The sequence below is a fragment of the Battus philenor genome, unplaced genomic scaffold (assembly GCF_028537555.1).
Source record: "Battus philenor isolate CCGP_79_NKW_IND1 unplaced genomic scaffold, ilBatPhil1.0.hap1 SCAF_18, whole genome shotgun sequence".
Lineage (NCBI taxonomy): Eukaryota > Metazoa > Arthropoda > Insecta > Lepidoptera > Papilionidae > Battus > Battus philenor.
In genome coordinates, this window is record NW_027181680.1 from 1,813,589 (window position 1) to 1,834,049 (window position 20,461).

Consider the following 20,461-nt stretch of genomic DNA (forward strand, 5'->3'; position numbering starts at 1 on the left):
CAAAAAGTGCCGTAAACACGCGTGGTCTTAGAGTTATTTATAGATCCGAGAGCCGTACACAAAACGGTTCTCGGAAATTCTAATCGAGTACTATCGCGAACTTACTAGAACCTTCTCCGTTGTATAAAAATGTGCACTCCCCATGTCGACAGTTTAGTGTTGTTTTTTGAGTTATGAGATTAAGATCTCCGATCAGTTGATGCAAAGTGACTATTTGGTAAGTTGTTTAAACAGTGCTTTTTTGGGCAATTCGGAAGTGAAGTTAGGACTAAGCGAGAGTATTGTGTTAAAGTAGGGTGACCATATGATTTGTGAATAAAGGACTCCTTGTGAACCAGTGGTGTCTCGTTCCGATACAGAGCCCACAGTACGTAACAATATGGATAAATAGAACAAAATTATATGATTTTGCACATTATCCAATAAGAACTGTGTTAAGAAAGAAAATATAAATCTTTTTAGATGTGTTTTACATTAGAAAGTTATGGAGGTAATTACACTAACAAAAAAAATCAATTAAAGCATAAGAACTACTCAATAGGTAATGAAGAGAAATATGATGATGAATGAGAAAGATAGCCAAAGTAAAACTTACAAAAATCGGAGAAAATATTAAGATAACGGATTTTCTTATACATGCCCTCAAACTTAAATGAAACTGGGTTGGTCCTGTTGCCATACCTTTAGATAATTGATGGACCATCAGAACCCAACTTGGCATGGGCCAGCGGGTAAAAGAAATGTTGGCAGTCCACATAAACTGTAGACCAATGACATTCTTCAGTTGGCTGGTAAGCTGTGAGTGCAGAAGGAATTGGAGGAAGTCTTGACTTTGAGATGGATCCAGAAACTCAGAACTTACCACATCTAAAAGAGAGATCTAGAACGCGTTCTAGATCTCTCTTTTTTTATCAACGGCTAGGACAAATATCGGTAAACGTGCACCGTTATACAGAATGTGTGACCTCCACAATTCATATGTTAGCGATATTGACATATTCTCGTGCTCTCTCGTATCTTTTAAAAAAACAATTTCGTTCGAAATTATTGAATAAATACAGTACAATTTAAACCTTAATATAAATATATAAACCATAGTCTTTGATTCCTGTTTAGTAATGTTTTTATTTTTATTTGTTTCTTCATTGTTTGACTATAAATCGTTATATGTTCTCAGTGAGATAGTTATAAGGTAACAACTGTAACTAATTATATATTTCTAAGCTTCTAAGTTTGTACTTTCTTACTGCCTTTTGTTACTGTCTATCTCCAATAAAGTAAATAAATCTAAGACATAAATGAATTAAATACTTAATTAACAAATTTATACAATTTTTTGGGATAAAAAGGCTTTAATATTTTTATCGCCAACTATCAGGGAGGCTATGGAGGAACTATGTGATCGGTCGTATTTGGGGCCAACCTACGTCGCGTCTACTGGCTGGTCAGCACTAGAAAACCTTTCTGCCCAACGGCCATCTGTTGTACCTGCGATATGCCACGCCCAATTTCACTTCAGACGAAAAAATCCGAGCTATGTCAGTGATCTTGGTTCTCATAGCGATATATTCGGATTTCATTAAGTAATAAAAAAATTTTGTTACATATGTAATTAGAATTTTGTTGTGTTTTTTGATCTGACACCATGTCTTACTATATGTTACATGTTTTTTACAAAATTTGTTTGCACGCTTTTACTAAGTTTGATATAGAGAAATAAGAAATAATGGTCTTACATACAACCTGAATACATAACGATGGTTTATAGTTACGAATGATAAGTTGTGGAAATCATATACTTTCGGTCCACTATTCTTTATTATCGCGAGTTGTCGCATTGTACAGTATGTCGCTGGGGTTTTGAAATTCCAAAATGGAGGCGAAGATAGCAAAAGGTAGTATAGTAGGTAATCGTTGAAAAGCTTGGATGTTGGTCACTTCTTATAAGTCTACTAGGTGATCCCGCAAACGTTGTTTTGCAAAAAAAAAATTAAAGTTTTTAATTAACAAATGTAAGATAAGGGTTGATCGTAGAGTGGTGAAAATTTAGGTTTGTATGTATTTTTGCATGCTGTATCATAATAAAATAAAAACCAAAAAAATTGTCTAAAAAATTAAAAATAAAATTTAGGGGTGGACCACCCTTATCACTTAGGGGTATGGAAAATAGATAGTAGCCGATTCTCAGACATACTGAATACGCATGTAAAATTTGGTAAAAATCGGTCAAGCCGTTTCGGAGGAGTTCAAGTTCGAAAACCGTGACACGAGAATTTTATATATTAGATAAGTGTGCTTTAAGTCGAGAAGTAAAAGTCCTAAGCCTAAAATAATCATGATAAAATACTTTCGGAATTCCTCAAACATATAAAAATCATTAACGTTCCGTTTGAAATGAAAAAAAAAATTATTTCTTCGAATGGTAGGTAAGCGTCAAAATATTAAAATCATCAAACAGACAAAGACCGCTCGAGTATACAGCCACGTGTAACATAAAGAGCTTTTATTATCTGTGATAAGGCGGGAGAACCGCGCGCCACCTGCGTCCACGTTATCAATTCATACACGAGCACCGGATGTGCGCAGACAATTAAAATATAATGCGTTCCATTTTTAAACTGGTACTTCTACTCTTTACTGTTCACGTCAAAAAAGAAATATTTAATTTATTTACTTACTTACTCCGCTGGTTCAGTGACCCAAAGTGGGTCTTGGCCTCCGAAGCGAGAGACTTCCACTTTCCTCTATCTTGCGCCATCGTCTGCCATTGAATTCGCGCAAGTCTGCCTCAACGCGATCGATCCAGCGATACCTGGGTCTACCCACTGGTCTTCGACCCCTTGGTTTTTCCAGGTACGCTACCTTCACGCTTCGATCCGATCCCATTCGCTCCAAGTGACCAAGCCACCAAGTCGTTGAACTGATGATGATAATTTATTTATAATTAATAAATAGTACAGTGAGCGGTCTTATCACTCGTGGAAATTTTATTATAGACAACCATAATATAAAAATAAAAGATGGAAAAGTAGCGTGTATTCGACGTGTACATACAAACATACAAAACATACGAAACAATAATATAAATATTTACTCATTCTGATAAAAATATTTAAACATGTTATTTTTTTGTTTTTGTCGTATGTCGGGCACTTTTTTTAGTGTCTATACTTAAATATCTAATAGAATCAGGCGTTACCTTGCGGAAGTCCATTCTAACTAAGCAAGGGACAAATATATACAACTACCACCGTTAATTCACTCAACACGTGTTTCACCCCTTCACGGGACATCCTCAGATGTTAGACCGACCAGTGCCAAACATGGAGTCCAATAAATAGATATTTAAATATGTATTATATTACGTAGACAGGTTGCTGGAATATTTAATGGAATCAGGCGTTACCTTGCGGAAGTCCATCCTAAGTAAGAAAAGGACCAATATTTAGCCACTTCCGCACATGCAATTGTAAATGTAATTTGGCGGTGGCGGTTGTGTGATTAGCATTGTTTGCCGCATACGCATTTATCAGCGGGCTGGCGGGCGGTGCATTTTATTGCACGACTACCACTGCATGTGCGGAAGTGGCTAAATATTGGTCCTTTTCTTACTTAGGTTGCTGGAATATTGATTTTATCGATATGAACCTAGTAAAACACTCGATAGTTCCTTTTGCAATTTTATTCTTGTTTTAATTGTTTCGAAGTGGTGCATATATAACATACAGGCAGGTGTGTGATGTGTGTGAAAACTAAAAAGTTAGACCGACTTTTTGCCCCCATGTAAACGCATCCTTATCTCATTAACGACTAAAAAGAATAAATCTATATTTGCTGACATTAAATCTGTGCAACAAATACTGTATTATTTACTTACTGATTCAATAATATTGTTCAATGAATTTTATGACCTGCGTGTTTCGTTCCTGAAAGTCATAAAAGCCGTTCAAGCGATAACGGCTCCGCAGTGCAGACTTTTCAATACTTACCGAGATGCTGTTCTCGATTCGAATCCAAAAGACATAACTACGTGACCTTTTGTGAAAACCTTAATATACCACCGTTCAACTTACGGAACTCCTCAAGAGATCTATTGTAAAATCTTTATCAGTTGGCCCGGCATATTGTCTTAAACCTCAACGCATTTAACGATCTGTAGCGCATTAGGCAGCTACTGTAAAAAAATGTGCAGATAAATGTATAATTTAGTAAAAGTCATGACTTATATATTGTACATATATAAACTTTTAAATGTATTTAAACATAAGAAATATTGTATATAATAAAACGTAGTCCTGACTCGAAGACGTAAGAAGAAAGATCCGTATCAAATAGCGGCAAACCATTATAGTGATAGCTAGCACTCCAGCTTTCTTATATATATACACATTTGTCAGTAGGCGATGTATCAAATAATTAGATAAATAAATACCTTTTTTTTAAGAATTAACGTTGTAATAACATTATAGTTAGTATTCTAGCTGTATTCTGTACATCGCTACGCCATGAACTTTAAAATGAGCTCACGGAAATTACGAAAATTCAATTCGGCTAAATAATTCATTAAAAATGATTTAACTAAAAATGAAATGCATAAAACTATTCGAGAAACTTTTTCAAATATAAAAATACCCACAATATCGCGTGTTCATTGTTCGATATTTTTGTTTCAATTCAAATCAGCGTGCACTGTCATGGATATATATGAAATTCATGGGAATGACAGCAGCGCCATCTATCGAAAATTAGTCATACTACTTTAAACACCTTTGTGGATTCATACACAACTACTTTGCTAAAAATCATTATATGATCAAATGTATAGTTTACGATTCTATAAAGGACATACAGACAAACATTAATTTTCATATATATAGATAATAAGTGAGTCTATAGTGAAATATTTTGAGGTATGAAAAAAAAGTGAAAAAAAAAAAACAAATAAAATTAAAATACGAAAATGCAATGACATCATTTATTTGTAATGGTCCGCTGACAGCCTGTGACTGAAGCCTTACCAAATAGAGGTAAGAAGGTTGGCACCTCCATATCCTGACCGAAATAAAAAATATTTCGTTTCCACTTCGGTCTTACAGTCTGTTTTATTTAAGATCAATAGATATATAATAATGAATGCTATTAATATGTATATAAAATCTAATATAATATGTATAAAAAATATTTATTTATATATACATACATATATACATATATATATATATATATATATATATATATATATATATATATATATATGTAATCCATCAGTTAGTCAAGAAACAGCGTTCGATCTTAACGCATAACGATTGTTCACCTTTCTAATGTCGAGGGAGAGGAAGGGGGCATGTTCGAGAGAAGTTTATTGTCAATAAGATAAAGATAAAATTCAATTATTCAACATTGGAACTTTTCACATAACTTTTGTAGATCGACAACTTTTTATTATTTTTTAAATCTATTTTATTTTCACTCTACTCTGCTTCAAAAAGTGTTATATTTGTGGAAAAGAAGCAGGAAGAAAATCCACAACAACACATCTTTTAATAAAGTTTAACAATACAGATTTATACATATACACTTTTTCAGATATAGCCTAAACTAAATCAAACTAATCTCATGACATCATTGCCAAGGATTCATGTCATTTAAATATTCGTTTATTGAATAATAAGCCATTTTCGTTAATTCACTTTTTAAAACCCGTTTAGAATTTTGTAAATGGTAGTCCAATGATGTTTTGCGACATTTTATTTAAAAAATCTGATTCCATTACAGATGAATTAGGGACATTTTGCAGTCGAAACTTTGCTACAGCCAGTTTATCCCAGTGCGTAGTAAACTCACTATGGACGTCATCATCGCAATCATTTCGATCATAGGACGCCCACAGCTGGACATAGGCATGCCTCATAGATTTCCAATTTAACCGGTTGGAAACGGTCTTCATCATCCGTTACTTGACTACCTTAATGTGGTCTGTTTATCTTATGCATGTCCTTTGCTGCGCATGCAGATCCGTGGTCTCTTGAACGTGGTCTCTAAAATGTGGTCTCTTGAACGTGGTCTCTAAAATGTAGTCTCTAAAATGTAGTCTCTTAACGTGGTCTCTTGAACGTGGTCTCTTGAACGTGGTCTCTTGAACGTGGTCTCTAGAACATGGTCTCTTGAACGTGGTCTCTTGAACGTGGTCTCTTGAACGCGGTTTCTTGAACGCGGTCTCTTGAACGCAGTCTCTTGAACGTAGTCTCTTGAACGTAGTCTCTAGAACGTGGTTTTTAGAACGTCTTCGCGCTAAGAAACTTGCCGCTTTGTTGCTATCTATGTAATTTAATAATACCCGCGTTTTTAGTGGTCCGATACGCGAGCTAAACGTGCATTTATATTCATGGGCTTAGCTTCAAGTTTTACAGCCTTCTGACTTAAATCAATCCCGGGCAGGTGGCTCGCAGCGAGCCTTCCAAACGTACTTGAATTAAAATTCATTAAATTGTATCATGATTGAATAGCTGTAAAATGTTAATAGTTTCTCGGCAAGGTCCTTGAGAAAATGATGGTCCGTAGGATCCGGTGGTACACTGCACCGTATATCAGTAGCCACCAATACGGCTTCATGCCGCAGAGGTGTACCGAAGACTCCCTGTATGACCTGATCCAGCATCTGCGAACCCGGCTGAAGGAGAAGGAGATCGCAGTGCTGGTATCATTGGACATAGAGGGAGCCTTCGATAACGCCTGGTGGCCTGCTATACGGTGCAGACTGGCAGAGACTCGCTGCCCCGCGAATCTGCGGCGTCTTGTTGACAGCTATTTTAGCGATCGCAAGGTGTCCGTACGGTACGCGGGGGCAGAGTGGGCCAGAGAGACCACCAAGGGGTGCGTGCAGGGATCCGTAGGCGGCCCAACCTTCTGGACCCTCCTCATCAACCCTCTCCTGGAGGAGGTGGCAAAGACCGGGACACACTGCCAGGCGTTCGCAGATGACGTCGTGCTGGTCTTCTCGGGGCAGAAGGCCCAGGACATCTCGAGTCGGGCCAACGCCGTTCTCGCCCATGTTCATGAGTGGGGGGTCAGGAACAAGCTGAGATTCGCACCACACAAAACCAAGGTGATGGTGCTAACCAACAAGCTAAAGTTCGACTACCCATTACTGAGCATGGGAGGTGAGCCGCTTGGCCGGACTGGGGAGGTCCGGATACTAGGCCTCACAGTTGACGATAGGCTCACGTTCAACAGTCACGTGAAGAACGTGAGCAAGAAGGCACAGGGCCTCTATCGTCAGCTGTGCAGGGCTGCGAAGGTATCTTGGGGTCTGAACTCGGAGGTGATCAGAACGATGTATCTGGCGGTGCTGGAGCCGACGATTTTGTATGCAGCGAGTGCATGGGCGCCGGCGGCTAGGAAGCTGCTGGTCCGCAGGCAGTTGGGCGCGGTCCAGCGGGGCTTCGCGCAGAAGATCGCGAGGACCCACAGGACCGCGTCCCTGCACTCGGCCCTTATACTTGCCGGGTTGCTTCCCCTGGACCTTCGGGTCCAAGAAGCAGCCCGCTTATTTGAAATAAGAAAGGGTCATTCCCGGCAGGTGGTAAAGGACCGAGACCTGGAGGTACCGGTCAGCTACCTGAGACTACCACACCCGTCTGGTCAAGTTGGTGTGGAGTTCTCCTGTCTGGGGGAAAGTGCGGAGGAAGTCCGACTTGCCACCGCGGCTGCCGATCTGGTAATTTATACCGACGGCAGCCGCATAGAGGATAAGGTGGGTGCGGCGTTCTGCGTCAAGCGGGGCGCCGTAGAGTCATACACAAAGAAACTCAAGTTGGGCAACTTCTGCACCGTATACCAGGCAGAGCTGCTGGCTCTAGCTGAGGCAACAGGGTACGCGGCCGGCGAGTCGGCGCAAGTCTGCGCCGTACTGAGCGACTCGCGGTCCGCTCTCGAAACTGTCGCAAGATCGGACACCCTCCATCCCTTAGCGTTAAGAGTGAAGGAGAATGTAATGAAAGCGAGAGAGAAAGGGAAGGATGTAAGGTTGTTCTGGGTGAAAGCGCACGCGGGGATGGAGGGGAACGAGAGGGCGGACCAGCTGGCCAAGGAAGCGGCCCTGAAGAGTAAAAGACGACCAGAGTACGAGAGATGCCCTGTTTCATTCGTCAAGCGGCAACTGAGACTGGAGTCGCTCGACGAATGGAACAGGAGGTATGTGGAAGGAACGACGGCTTCGGTAACGAGGATGTTTTTCCCGGACGCCGTCTCAGCCTACCGCGTGCTCCGCAGCATCGAGGTGGACGCGGTCTCGGCCCAGCTCTTCACGGGGCACGGGGGGTTCTCTGAGTACCTTCATAGGTTTAAGCTCAAGGAGGACCCCTCGTGCTTCTGTGAACCGGGCGTGGACCAGACCGTGATCCACCTTGTGGCCCGGTGTCCCGCATTCGGGGGACTCCGGTTCGGCTTCGAGTGCCGGTCTGGAATTCAAGTCAGGGAGGAGACAATACCCTCCCTGATAGGCGGAGAATATAAAGAATCATTCCTATCCCTTTGCAAAGAAATAGCGGAAAGTGCAATGAAAAGAAACAAAACGTAAATATAGGAAATAAATAAATAAATATATATTAAAAAATTAAAATAGAAAATATAATTATTAACTATTAAAATATGTAAATCTGTAATAAAAATTATTATTGTATAAGAAACAAAAATGTGAAATAAAAGTAAAAAAAAAAAAAAAGCTATTGAAAATGTAAAAAGCAAGGGAAGAATGATAGATGATCAGAGGAAAAGAGAAAGACAGACGAATTGTGGCATGAAAGATTAGAACAGAAAGAAAGATTATGTGAAGAATGAAAGAGAAGAGAATGAAAATAAAATAACTAAGTGAAAAAAATTTAATGCTTGTAAAGTCCCTATCCCAACATAAATAGGGGTACGAGAGGCCCCCAATAGCGGGGGTCATTAAAAAAAAAAAAAAAAATGTTAATAGTGATAAAAATCCAACCAAGTTTATTGTAGGCTTTTCTCGAGGTTAACAATGATAGATATTTTATTAAGTTAAAAGTCGTTTCACAAATAAATCACGTCATTACATTTCATAGAATTTTGAAAAAGCTTTTTGTATCTATATTATTCAAAATTCAGGCTACATATTTTGTATTGCCAGAAGTTATGGATCAGTCAAGTTCCAATAAAAAACTAATAGTTTTAAAATCATTGAAGCTTTTTGCTAAATAAGAATCTTCAAATTCATCCCATTAAGGACCAATAACAAACCAGCTTGTGCAAAGACATTACGATCGTATTGATAGAAATTAATTCAATGTTATACGACAATTTCACTTCACACAGTACAATGTTTGCTTTTACGACATTATTAAATACGTCACCGAGTTGGAGGGCATTGAAATTGGGAAGGCTTTTGTAATTACGCATCGATTGCTCGCGAACCACCTGCGCTCCACATGATTAATTCAACGCTTCTTTGTAGTCGGCCGGCGATGTATAAAAAAGTCAACGTTTTAATATTTTTAGAGAGGTAGCGACTTATGTCAACATACGTCGTACTCATTTGTTTGGTGAATGTGTGTGTTCGTGTGAAACTTTTTTACAAAGGTATCTTTTCTAATTTAAACCGTAAATAGGTTTTACGCAGTCACTACTTGAAACGTCAGCCTTACAACTTACTACTTCATCGATGACCTTAATTATTCTTTGTATAAATTCAATTAAATGTGCTCAGACTGTTAACTAGTGATGTGTCATTAAAATAAAAAACTAAATTAAAAATAATCGAAGACTCGCATCACAGGCACATCACTACGTATATGTATTAAGTTTTGTAACAACAAATCAATGTATTGATACGGTGAAACAATTTAATAGTGTTGTACCTACACCGGTATCGATGTCGGCAAATAGTCAGCTAAACGCGAATAGGACTCGCGCATGTCGTGCAACGGATTAATAAATCACGATTCTACTCGGTTATAGCGCTATGGTAATTGTCAATTGATTTTATAATATACTCCCTTGATGCATGTCCACGCGAGAATAAATATGGCGTCAGATTTCACATTTGTGTTGTGAAATAAAAGAAAATATTTCCTCGATGACATTCGATATTATCGCCCTTGAACTACCAAATTGCAGTCTTGTTATCGCTTATGACATAACAAGTTTAGTCGTATAAAAAAAGTCGAAAAACAAAGAAAAAACAATTCTTTGGTAGTGATGTTTTAACTGTTCAATCTTTCAGTCCTCTTATTCCTATAGAATCACATTGTTCTAGTCGCATCATTAAAACTTAAATGAATAATCATTTCATTGTAATATCTAATCATAGTTTTGTTGTCTCGTGTGACATCACACTAATATAGTTCTACCATTTACAATGAAGAAAACATTTCCTAAACCTTAAGATTAGGAATTTGTGATTTGTAGTTTAAGGAGGTTTTGGTAGTTTGAAGGCGGTAATGATTAATTATTATCGCCCTCAAACTACCAAACGGCGCCATCAATATCATTTTAAGCACGTTCAGTACTGGTGGACCAATGTCCAAGCCAATGCTTGCACTAATTATTTTAATAGACACTGTGGCGGTTTTGTCTTCTTTGGGAAAGTTTCTTTTGCAGGTGATTGACTGACTAGTTTGTTCTTCTTTTTTAGAACGCATATATTATAAACTTATAAGAACAATCAACTACAAAATATATATTTCTGCACTCGCTTAGTCCTTACGTTTCAAATTTAGTCTATGAATGTTAAAGGCGACTGACCGGCCGCCTCGTCCGCGCCCGTTACTTAGTACAAGCGCGAAGAGATACTGTGTAGTACGTTGTTTTTACTTCCTCGATGGCAATGGATAATTATACCCCTTTTACAGTTTAATGTTATATATATTTGAATTAGCGCCTGCGCGTGAGACGTCACATAGCTTGTGAACGCAACCGTCACAAAGAATGTGAGTCAATGCGTGAGATGTTACATAGCTAGTGAATAACCTAGGCCGGGGTCCTTCTCCCGGGCAATGGATTTACACTCCTGCAGCTAGCATGCGGGCGTATTGGAATGTCTATTATAAACAAATGTCCGCTGAGCTAATAGTGGGCTTCAACCCCACGCTACTTGAGATGTACCGTGCCATTTCAAAAGGTTAAAAATATCTTTATTCTATTACAATAAACATGACGTTTCTTCCGTTTATATTCTTTTTGTTAAAATTTGAAGCCTAACTTGCAATGTGACATCGTTTCTGATCTATTCAATTGCGTCACATTATCATAGTCGCGTTTTTTACAATCAAAGAAAAAATATATCTTCGAGGGTTATTGCTCATGTTTGAACTATTCAATCTGATTTACATCTCTTTTACAAATATTCTTAAAATATATCATAAAAATTTACAAATATTCTTATGGTAGTCGATAAGCATATATATCCTAACAATCTCGACAATTAACGGTATAAATAAATCTCATACTGTCCGATGACCCAGTCGCTTGTCCTGTCAATTTACTGTATAAAACAAAAATATTACATTTCATATAACACGAAATTTTGCGAGAGAATTTTGAAATGCATACTGTAGAAATACCTCTATTTCATTTCTGTTTGTAATAAAAATTTATTGTTCGTTAATATTTTTTTACTAAGAGATTTAAATTATTCTTTACTTTACTTTCTTAGCTCTTGTTAGTGAATATTGGCGATTTTAAAAATAAATTTAAAATGTTTATAGATAAGATTTGATAAGTAACATTAATTAATTTTAAGTAACAATGCTAACTATAAATATATATGTAGAAATAAGATTTTGATAGGGTATATTTATTTATTTAGATTCAAAAAAACTTGTTTTAAATTAAAATAAAAAGTTAGAAGATATGTCTTAACTTATTTTGACAACTTTTGGCATATCCTCCATATTGTTTTCCTTAACATTACTTAATATAGCTTTTCTTAACTTCGTATTATTTAAGTATAAACTTGTATCAGCCTCTACTATTTGATTTAATTTTTTTCTCATTGAAGTCAATGAGCCTTTACAAGAAACGAGATTATAATGTAATGTATTAATTCTCGCTGTAATCTTATCAAGAATTTACATCTTGTAAACAAATTCAACGCATCTTTTGATTACAGAATTATGTCTAAAAGTGGACGCCTAACATATATAAAGGAAAGTAAAATAATGTATTTTCCTATGTAAACTTTATCATATACCGTATGTATATATCTTATTAGTCTAGTATTTTAAATAAAAATTTTGTATCAAAATAATTTAAATAATATTTGAGATCGTACCACTTGAAAGTATTCCACCAAAGTGGAACAATTGGAAGACAGCAACCTTGTGAGAATCGATTTTGATTTAAGACGTCTCAGCCGTCGACCTTGCATACAAATATATCTGAAATTCTTTTGTCCAATTCAAAGTTAAAACTATTTGTTCTCGTTATATAAATGAATTTTTATAACGATTTTTATTCACAAAACTGATTTATTTATAATAATAATTAACAGACAGATATATCTTTACTTATTTTCACTGTAACTACTAGTTGATGTCAACATAATTTGAGTATTTTTTTGTAAGAAAAGGACCTATATCTAGCCACCTGGTCGCAGATTCGATTACCTGGATGAAATCTTTTATAATTTACATTCTGCGCATTAATTATATAGGATTGCCACTGCATACAAACAAAGCTGCCAGATGATGGGCAGCCGCATCTTCTGCGCATTGTAATAATACACTACGATCACCAATCTGATTTTTTATTTTGATAGATGGCTCCCGCTATAGGGGACATCTCCTTCCACCCCCTATTTAATTGGGAACAGGGTTTTGTATTTCTAAATAAATTTTTTTTCACTAGTATTTTTATTTTCGTTCTCGTCTTCCATAGTACACAATATCTTTTTTCCTCCTATCATTTTACAATTCCATCTTCCTTCCTCAATCATTTCATTCCTTTCGTACATCCTCAAACACTTCAGTTATTCATTTCTATTACAGTATCACAGTTTTAATTAGTTTAATTATTTTCTCGTGTACATCAATTTTATCACGGATTTATTTTACATGTTTTTTTGTCACCAATCCGCTTGTATTATCTATTATCTTGTATTATTTATTATTCGCGTGGCGTATTTTTAGAGAGGCCTGTGTTATGCAGTCTACGGGCTGAAACTACGACTACATAAGGTTTATAAACCTCGGAAACCTTTGGAAAGAGACAATCGTTAAAAATCGTTAAAGAGCGTTATCTCTGTCGCACGACAGATGAAACGTCGGTAGTGTGGGACAGAGATAATGCTCTAAGAAGCCGAAATTAGCCGATTGCCTCTTTCCAAAGATCGATGTACAATATTTATCACCGGGTACAATACAAGTAATAAAAAACCACATATTATACATAAAAAGATTAATATAAGACACATGAAGGATGATACACAAACTGTAAGTCCCGGAAAAAAAACTTGACAACATTGTCACTACAAATTGCTCCCTCGTTCCCCGAGCGGGTTTGTAGATTGCTTGATTTTTTTTCTACCTCCTTTAATCAACTCGCTTCTCACAAAGCTTCTGGTATCCGTCGTATTAAATTCTATATAAAAACTTACTAAGTTTAAGTTAAGCTACTGTTTTAAACTTTTTTTAGTTCATATTACATGAACAATATAGACAGATGTTGTTTGATTAGTTCCAAAGTCTAAGATTAAGTCTATAAGGAAGGAAGTTAAGTGAATGGTAGTTTTAATTATTAAATCTATAAACGTCTGGTTAAAATTAAGTTTAAGTTAGCTTGTAAAGTGCCTAGAAGAACTGACAATAAACTCAGAACAGTTTTTATTTTTTAGTTGATTTACAAACAACATTTTTTTCTCTCTCAATTTTTTCCTTAATATCGTGATGGTAAAAGAGGTCATAAAAATTAATAAAATCTGAAATAATTACGATCTGGTAAAACATAGGATACATGTAACTAACTCTGATATAGGGATGAGTAAAAACATTTTAAAAATGTATCAGTTAAAATCGTACAATGAAAGAAATGTAAATAAAATGTAGGAAGAAAATAGATAAAGTAAAGCTAGAAATGAAATATGGAGAAGAATGGAAGGCGAAGTAAAGAAAGTAGCTGTAAGGTGGTCTGGAGTAAGGAGAAATATGAAGAATGAAAGAAGGAAGAATGAGAGAAAATAGATGGAATAGGAAAATTTAATAAAACAAACCTGATAAAAATTCTAAAATAATTCTACTTGTCCTTAAAAACAAAAGGGGTGAAAAAAATAATTCATATGATTAAATTATTAATTATGCTATTGTAACTATATCTTCTTCTTTTTCTAAGAAGTGTAGTCTTAGAAATATAGCATAGGGGCTGTTACAAGGCACAGCTTAGAAGTAAACTTTGCTATAATGCTTAGCTAAAATAGATGTTTTTACAAAAATTGCTGCAGGTTTCTAAAGGAAAATGAAACACATGGTTTTTGATGTATGCATCTATATTAGAAAAACTATTTTTGTTATGTATGTCTCTCATCTGCTATTCTATCTCTCTCCGCTTTTTTGCTGTGAGATCTAGGATCAGTGAAATGATGTACATGCGTACATCATAAATTTAAGTTCACGCGCGATTTGCTAACTCAGTGTATTTTATATCTAGCTCCCGTGTTATTAAGCTCGGTACATTCCACCGGAGGCACGGTACGGGATCATTAGCACCCATCAATCATCCGCGTACATACGCCCCGCTGTTGGTACAGTCGACGCCAATTAATTTAATGAAGGAATATCGGCTTTTTAATTTGTTTACTGTACAATGTGAACTGATATCAAAACATTTATGTTAGGTTAAACACGTGTGGTTTGATCATTTTTTATTTTATTACATTTCATCAATTATACTAAATATTTTTTTAGAGAAGATCCTAGCTTTATAAATAATAAATAAAAATATGAAACTATAGGAGTTCCGTTTCGGTCGGCAACCAGTCTGGTGGTACATACAAAACGCGTTGTTACTGATAAAATAAATTAAATAATGTAATAATTTTAAAAAAGGTAGTTTTATTTTTATTAAATGACAACACTATTCGACCCCGTCACTCTTTTGTGACAACTTCCAGTAAAAGGATTGAGAGTGGTGGGGTTGAAACAACGTTTTGATTATTGAGTCGGGAGCTCGGGTACTCGTTCGATAACCATCGAAGTGATAAGTTGTCTAGTGGAAACTATGCTAGTTGGCCTATAAGAGTGTTAAAAGTGGTATAAAAGTATTTAATGTGCTGTGAATTGGAGTTTTTCTGATGATAAAATAAGTAAAAGAACAAATACAGATAGTCGAATTGTTAATGACAATTTTTTAAATACAACTATTATCATAATCATAGCCTAAGGTTGTTCACCATTGGACATAGGCCTCGGTTAAAATTTTGAATGAATGGAATTCTACGGAGGTAGCTTATTTTCAATAGTTGCCGTCTTATTTTTGAAACGATGATAATAATAAAATATAAAACCACGAAACGCAAATTTAATATATCATTTGCCTGATAGGTTCTTTTATTATTGACTTCATTAAAAAAGTTAAGATTAAGTCGTAGGGAACTCGATTATAATCGACTTGGCGTTTTAAATGGAGGCGATTGTACGCATCTGGCAGCCCTCGGCTATGAAGTTTTCAACTTTATCAAAATTTAATATTGACCTTTGATATAGACTTGATGTTTATTATTAAATTATAATTTTAAAGGTTCCTAATATGCGGGTAGATAGAAGCATCACTGTGCAATGGAAGGTTGTATTAAGTGTGCTAAGTAGATAGCATATAACTAGTAATGATCACGATTTAAATCATCGTCATCATCTTTATTCTTCTTCGTCTTCCCTTAACTTTAAATATGTCATCGGACTATCTAGTTGGGATTCTACCTTCTAAAAGAATCTTAACACTTAACGTACTTGTATACGTTAAGTGTTAAGATTCTTTTACCGTCATAAACATAATTTCAGTCGCAGAATGTCCACTGCTGAACATAAACTTCCCACTTACATTTTCAATGGAACTGATAGACGGTAGACCAGCGTTTTTTGGCGATGTTAACAGGTTCTATAGACTTTTTGGACATCCGTCTCTCCTATTACTGCTTTGTGGTCTCCAAAACCTTTAGGCCTTAAAATATAATATTGTGATCTAAAAGTAAGTAAATTTTTGATTTAATATTAAATAATTATTTAAGTTGTAGTACTCCCACTGTTGGATAAAGGCTTCCCACTTATATTTACAATAGGACCGATGGAGACCGGCCTACAATACCGTTAAGAATGTCGTATCATTAACAATGGAATTTTTGACAAAATTATTATTGATAGGCAACTCATTTTTTTAATCTATTTTATTTTTGCCTCTATTTTATTTGTGGAGAAGAAGCAGGAAGAAACTATATAATAACACAACTTTTGATAAAGTTTAATATTACACATATATATATCTTATCAGATATAGCCTAAATTAAATAAATAATGCGACATCACTGCCAAGGATTCTTGTCATTTAAATATTAATTTTTTGAATAATAAGCCTTTTATGTTAATTTTCTTTTAATATGCGTTTTGAATTTTGTAAATGTTAGTCTAATAATGTTTCGCGGAATTAAAAAACTGGTTCAATTTATTATAAATGAATTACAGACATTTTGCAGTCGAAACATTGGTACATTCAGTTTTTCACGGTGCCTTGTAAATATACTATAGATATCACCTGTTTTGTTGAATTTATTATAATTATTGTAATTAAACTAGATATGGTAAATATATTGTTTTAAAAAGCCTTTTCGTCAATTTAATTCTAATATGTGTATATAAATATAAAATTCAGGTAAACAGCTGCAATAAATGCATATGAACTTGCTAATGAAACCTTTATCCGCCGGATATCCACCTTGTGGGCAGACGACCGAAGCTTTCAGGTCTGTGGCTTTTTTAATATCATAAGGTCCAATCTTTCGTTCTGCGCATTATGTGGCCTGTCCACTACTACTTCAATTTTCCAATCCGCTAAGCTATTTCGGTTATTTTCGTTCTTTTAGGAATTTCATTTAGTTTCTTTTACGATTCAACTTCGTGAGAGGTCCCGAGCATAACACTGCTTGAGAGATTGTGAACTTGCTAATGAGGTCTGACGTAAGAGACCAGTTTCTCTGCCTTAACTATAATATTCTCTTTTCATATTTAATGGAATCAGGCGTTTCCTTGCGGAAGTCCATCTTAAGTAAGGACCAATATTTAGCCACTTCCGCGGTAGTGGTAGTCGTGCAACAACGTGCACCGCCCGCCAGCCCGCTGATTAATGCGTATACGGCAAACAATGCGAATTACACAACTGCCACCGTCAAATCACTCGACACGTGTTTCACCTCTCCACGGAGTATCTTCAGGAGTTATGTTACACCGGTTAGTATCAAACAGAATGAGCTCAGTCCGTCGCTGCTTTGTTATTTATATGCCATCTCCTCCCCCACTACCACTCAAAGTCACGTGACCGATCACGTGGGCTATTTTTATTATATCCTCTCTTACGCGTAAGTTATATTTGCGATTTCACGTAATAGACGAGAGCCCCGAGCGAGTCTCCTGGCAAATTTGCAATAATTTAGAGGAGGAAACATTGACCTGCTCGTTAAATATAGTTCCAATTCTCTTTTTAATTGTAAACGTATAGTCGGTATAAATTTGATACAATATCTTTGCAGCTCAAGTGTCTTGAAGATATGGAATCGAACCTTATTTAGCGTCTTCTGAAGGCTTTAACAATATCGTCTGTCAATCTGTTATCACTGTAAACGTTCTAAAGTGGAAAATGACGCGAATAAACGAACGCTAATCCGATAGTTTTCTTTCATTTTTTCCGCAAAATTGACCGCGCGTCCGCACAGTTAGCGTAAAAGGCTCTCACGCTTGACGGAGCGTGAAAACTGACACACGGTCCAGATGTAAAGCGCCGCATACCTCAATAACACTTATCTTTGGACCCCATCAGCGGATTATAGGGTCTGTTGGGAAATAGATTCAGAAATACATACTTCATTTTCCTTATATATTGTTTACTAATGTACACATATCACTGAGGCAGTTGTTACTACTATAGATATAGATTTTAATTGAATATTATTTATTGTACACGCTAGAAAACATGAAAAATAGTTACATAATAATGAATAAAATAGTACAATAGGCAGTCTTATCACACGAGGCAATTTTTTCCAGACAATCATAGTATGGAAACATTAGAAGTATAATTAATGGGTAGTTAACGTGTAAAAAACATACATATATACATAAACTTACATATGTATATACCATTTACACTTATTATAAATACAGTATAATACATAGTGATAAATAAAAAAAACTGTCTTGGATCGCATTTGTTTTAGACAGAATAAATAAACAGAGAAAGAAAAAGAAACGAATTAAAGGATATATAATCATAAGTCTAGTAAATAGTGCCTAGTATAGTATAGTATATAGTATAGTTTAGTAAATAACAAATATAAAGTGATCACTTTGAAATATATCACATTGATTTATTTTTCTATCGTAATACGTAAGGCTAATATGTCAGTGCAAACTCTACAGGTACAGAAAGTAAACAATAATTCATTTTAAAATGTAGTAAACTGAATTTTAAATACATTTTTTTCTTACAATATTATCATTACTATTTGGAAGGTGACACGGAGTGAAACCTCCCGTTTATTTTGGCTCCAATGTTTAATAAAAATAAGTCACAAGCGTACGTTGCACTAACAAAAGAAGTGAGTAAAGTGTCAATGTCTGTGAATGACATATATATGGAAAATGTCTGTATAGAAGTGACGTGTTTTGTATTGGCAACTATAAGGCTATAACTTTTATAAATAATTTTTAAAACTATTTATTTTTGGACAGGATATACCATACATTATTTTACAGAAAATTAGTTATACATACGTTCTTATATAGCTTATACACCTATAACAAAACACCCTGTATTATAGTAAAAGGATTACGAATTTCCATCATTTATATAACTAACATTGCAACTTATGTTTGTCGGGTCAGGTCCCTTGATAACATCAATGCATCGACCGTTTCCTGTTCGTTATACAATATAACTTAACCGTGTAGTAAGTTCAACTTAAATCTACTATTTCCATTACTTATTCTTAACACGGCACGGTCTTTGATTGCCCTCGCACGGCGCGGTAAGTGATGAGAAGTGAGAAGAAAGATCCTATTTCTAACGAAAAAACGGAATATTTATTTTTCATCTTACTTCAACTATAGCCTGATCTGGAGAGGAATCTTCACAGATAATATTATGCATTCTGTATTTTTATAACGTCGACACTATTTACATTTTTATGGTGATGTCAAGGAAACCCGTTTGATTTTTTTTCACCATTATTTTAGCCGCTAGGCCTTGACGAGACATATAAGGCATAGGTATGTCGCTGGCTGAAAAAAAAAGAAAAATAAGTTCTGTTAAATTCCACGGAGTCATTGTAAAGGTGTAGAGTCTATTTCTTAGTGAGAGAAGTCTGGTACGATGCTCGGGTCTGATGAATTGAGTATCAAGTCAACGGAGGCTTCTTACTGATGCATTGACGTTCATCTTTACAGAACAGATTTTGAATGATTCAATGCGGGCTCCTAACGATCGAGCCTATATTTGCTTGACTGGTCATAATTATTGGGTTAAAAATACATACATAAAAATTGGATTAATAAAGTGATATATAAAGTAGACCAAAGAAATTATAATAAAGAAAAAGTGTAAATCGTGTAAGAGAGTGAGATGCTGTATGAAAGAAGAAAAGAACAAAAAAGGACGAAAGAGAATATGATGCTTTAAAGAGGAGAAATAAACGAAAGAAGTGACTGAAAAAAATATTAAATTAAAGAGGTCCGTAAAAACGGGGACCACAAAAATACATCGGTGTTATGTCAATTATTATTTACATTAGTTAATATTGTATACATTTGTAAATATAAGTTTGTTATTTTAGGTAGGGACTCTTATTGATACATGAATGTCATTTGCAGAGTCCACGTTCGAAGCGTGAGATCGCAGAAGGCGCCTAGGTTTAGACAACTTTTAAGGTAGCCGACCTCTTAGACTTCCGAGGTAGCATCGGCTCAGACTATAACGTACTTATTTCACCGGATAGCAGTCATATATATGTCTTTAGGTATAATTATTATGTATTGTATTTATTATTAGCAATGTTTCGTAAAAAAAAAATCATTTTAAAATTCAATAAACTTTTAAAATTGCATATATGCATTAAGATATAAATTTTACAAAGAGTGGACAGAAAAAAATGTTTAAAATGAAATAAAGAAATTTAAAACTAAGGATTGAGGTTAGGAATGAATGATATCGAATGAAAGAGAAAGGCAGAAGAAATGTGGAAAGAAAG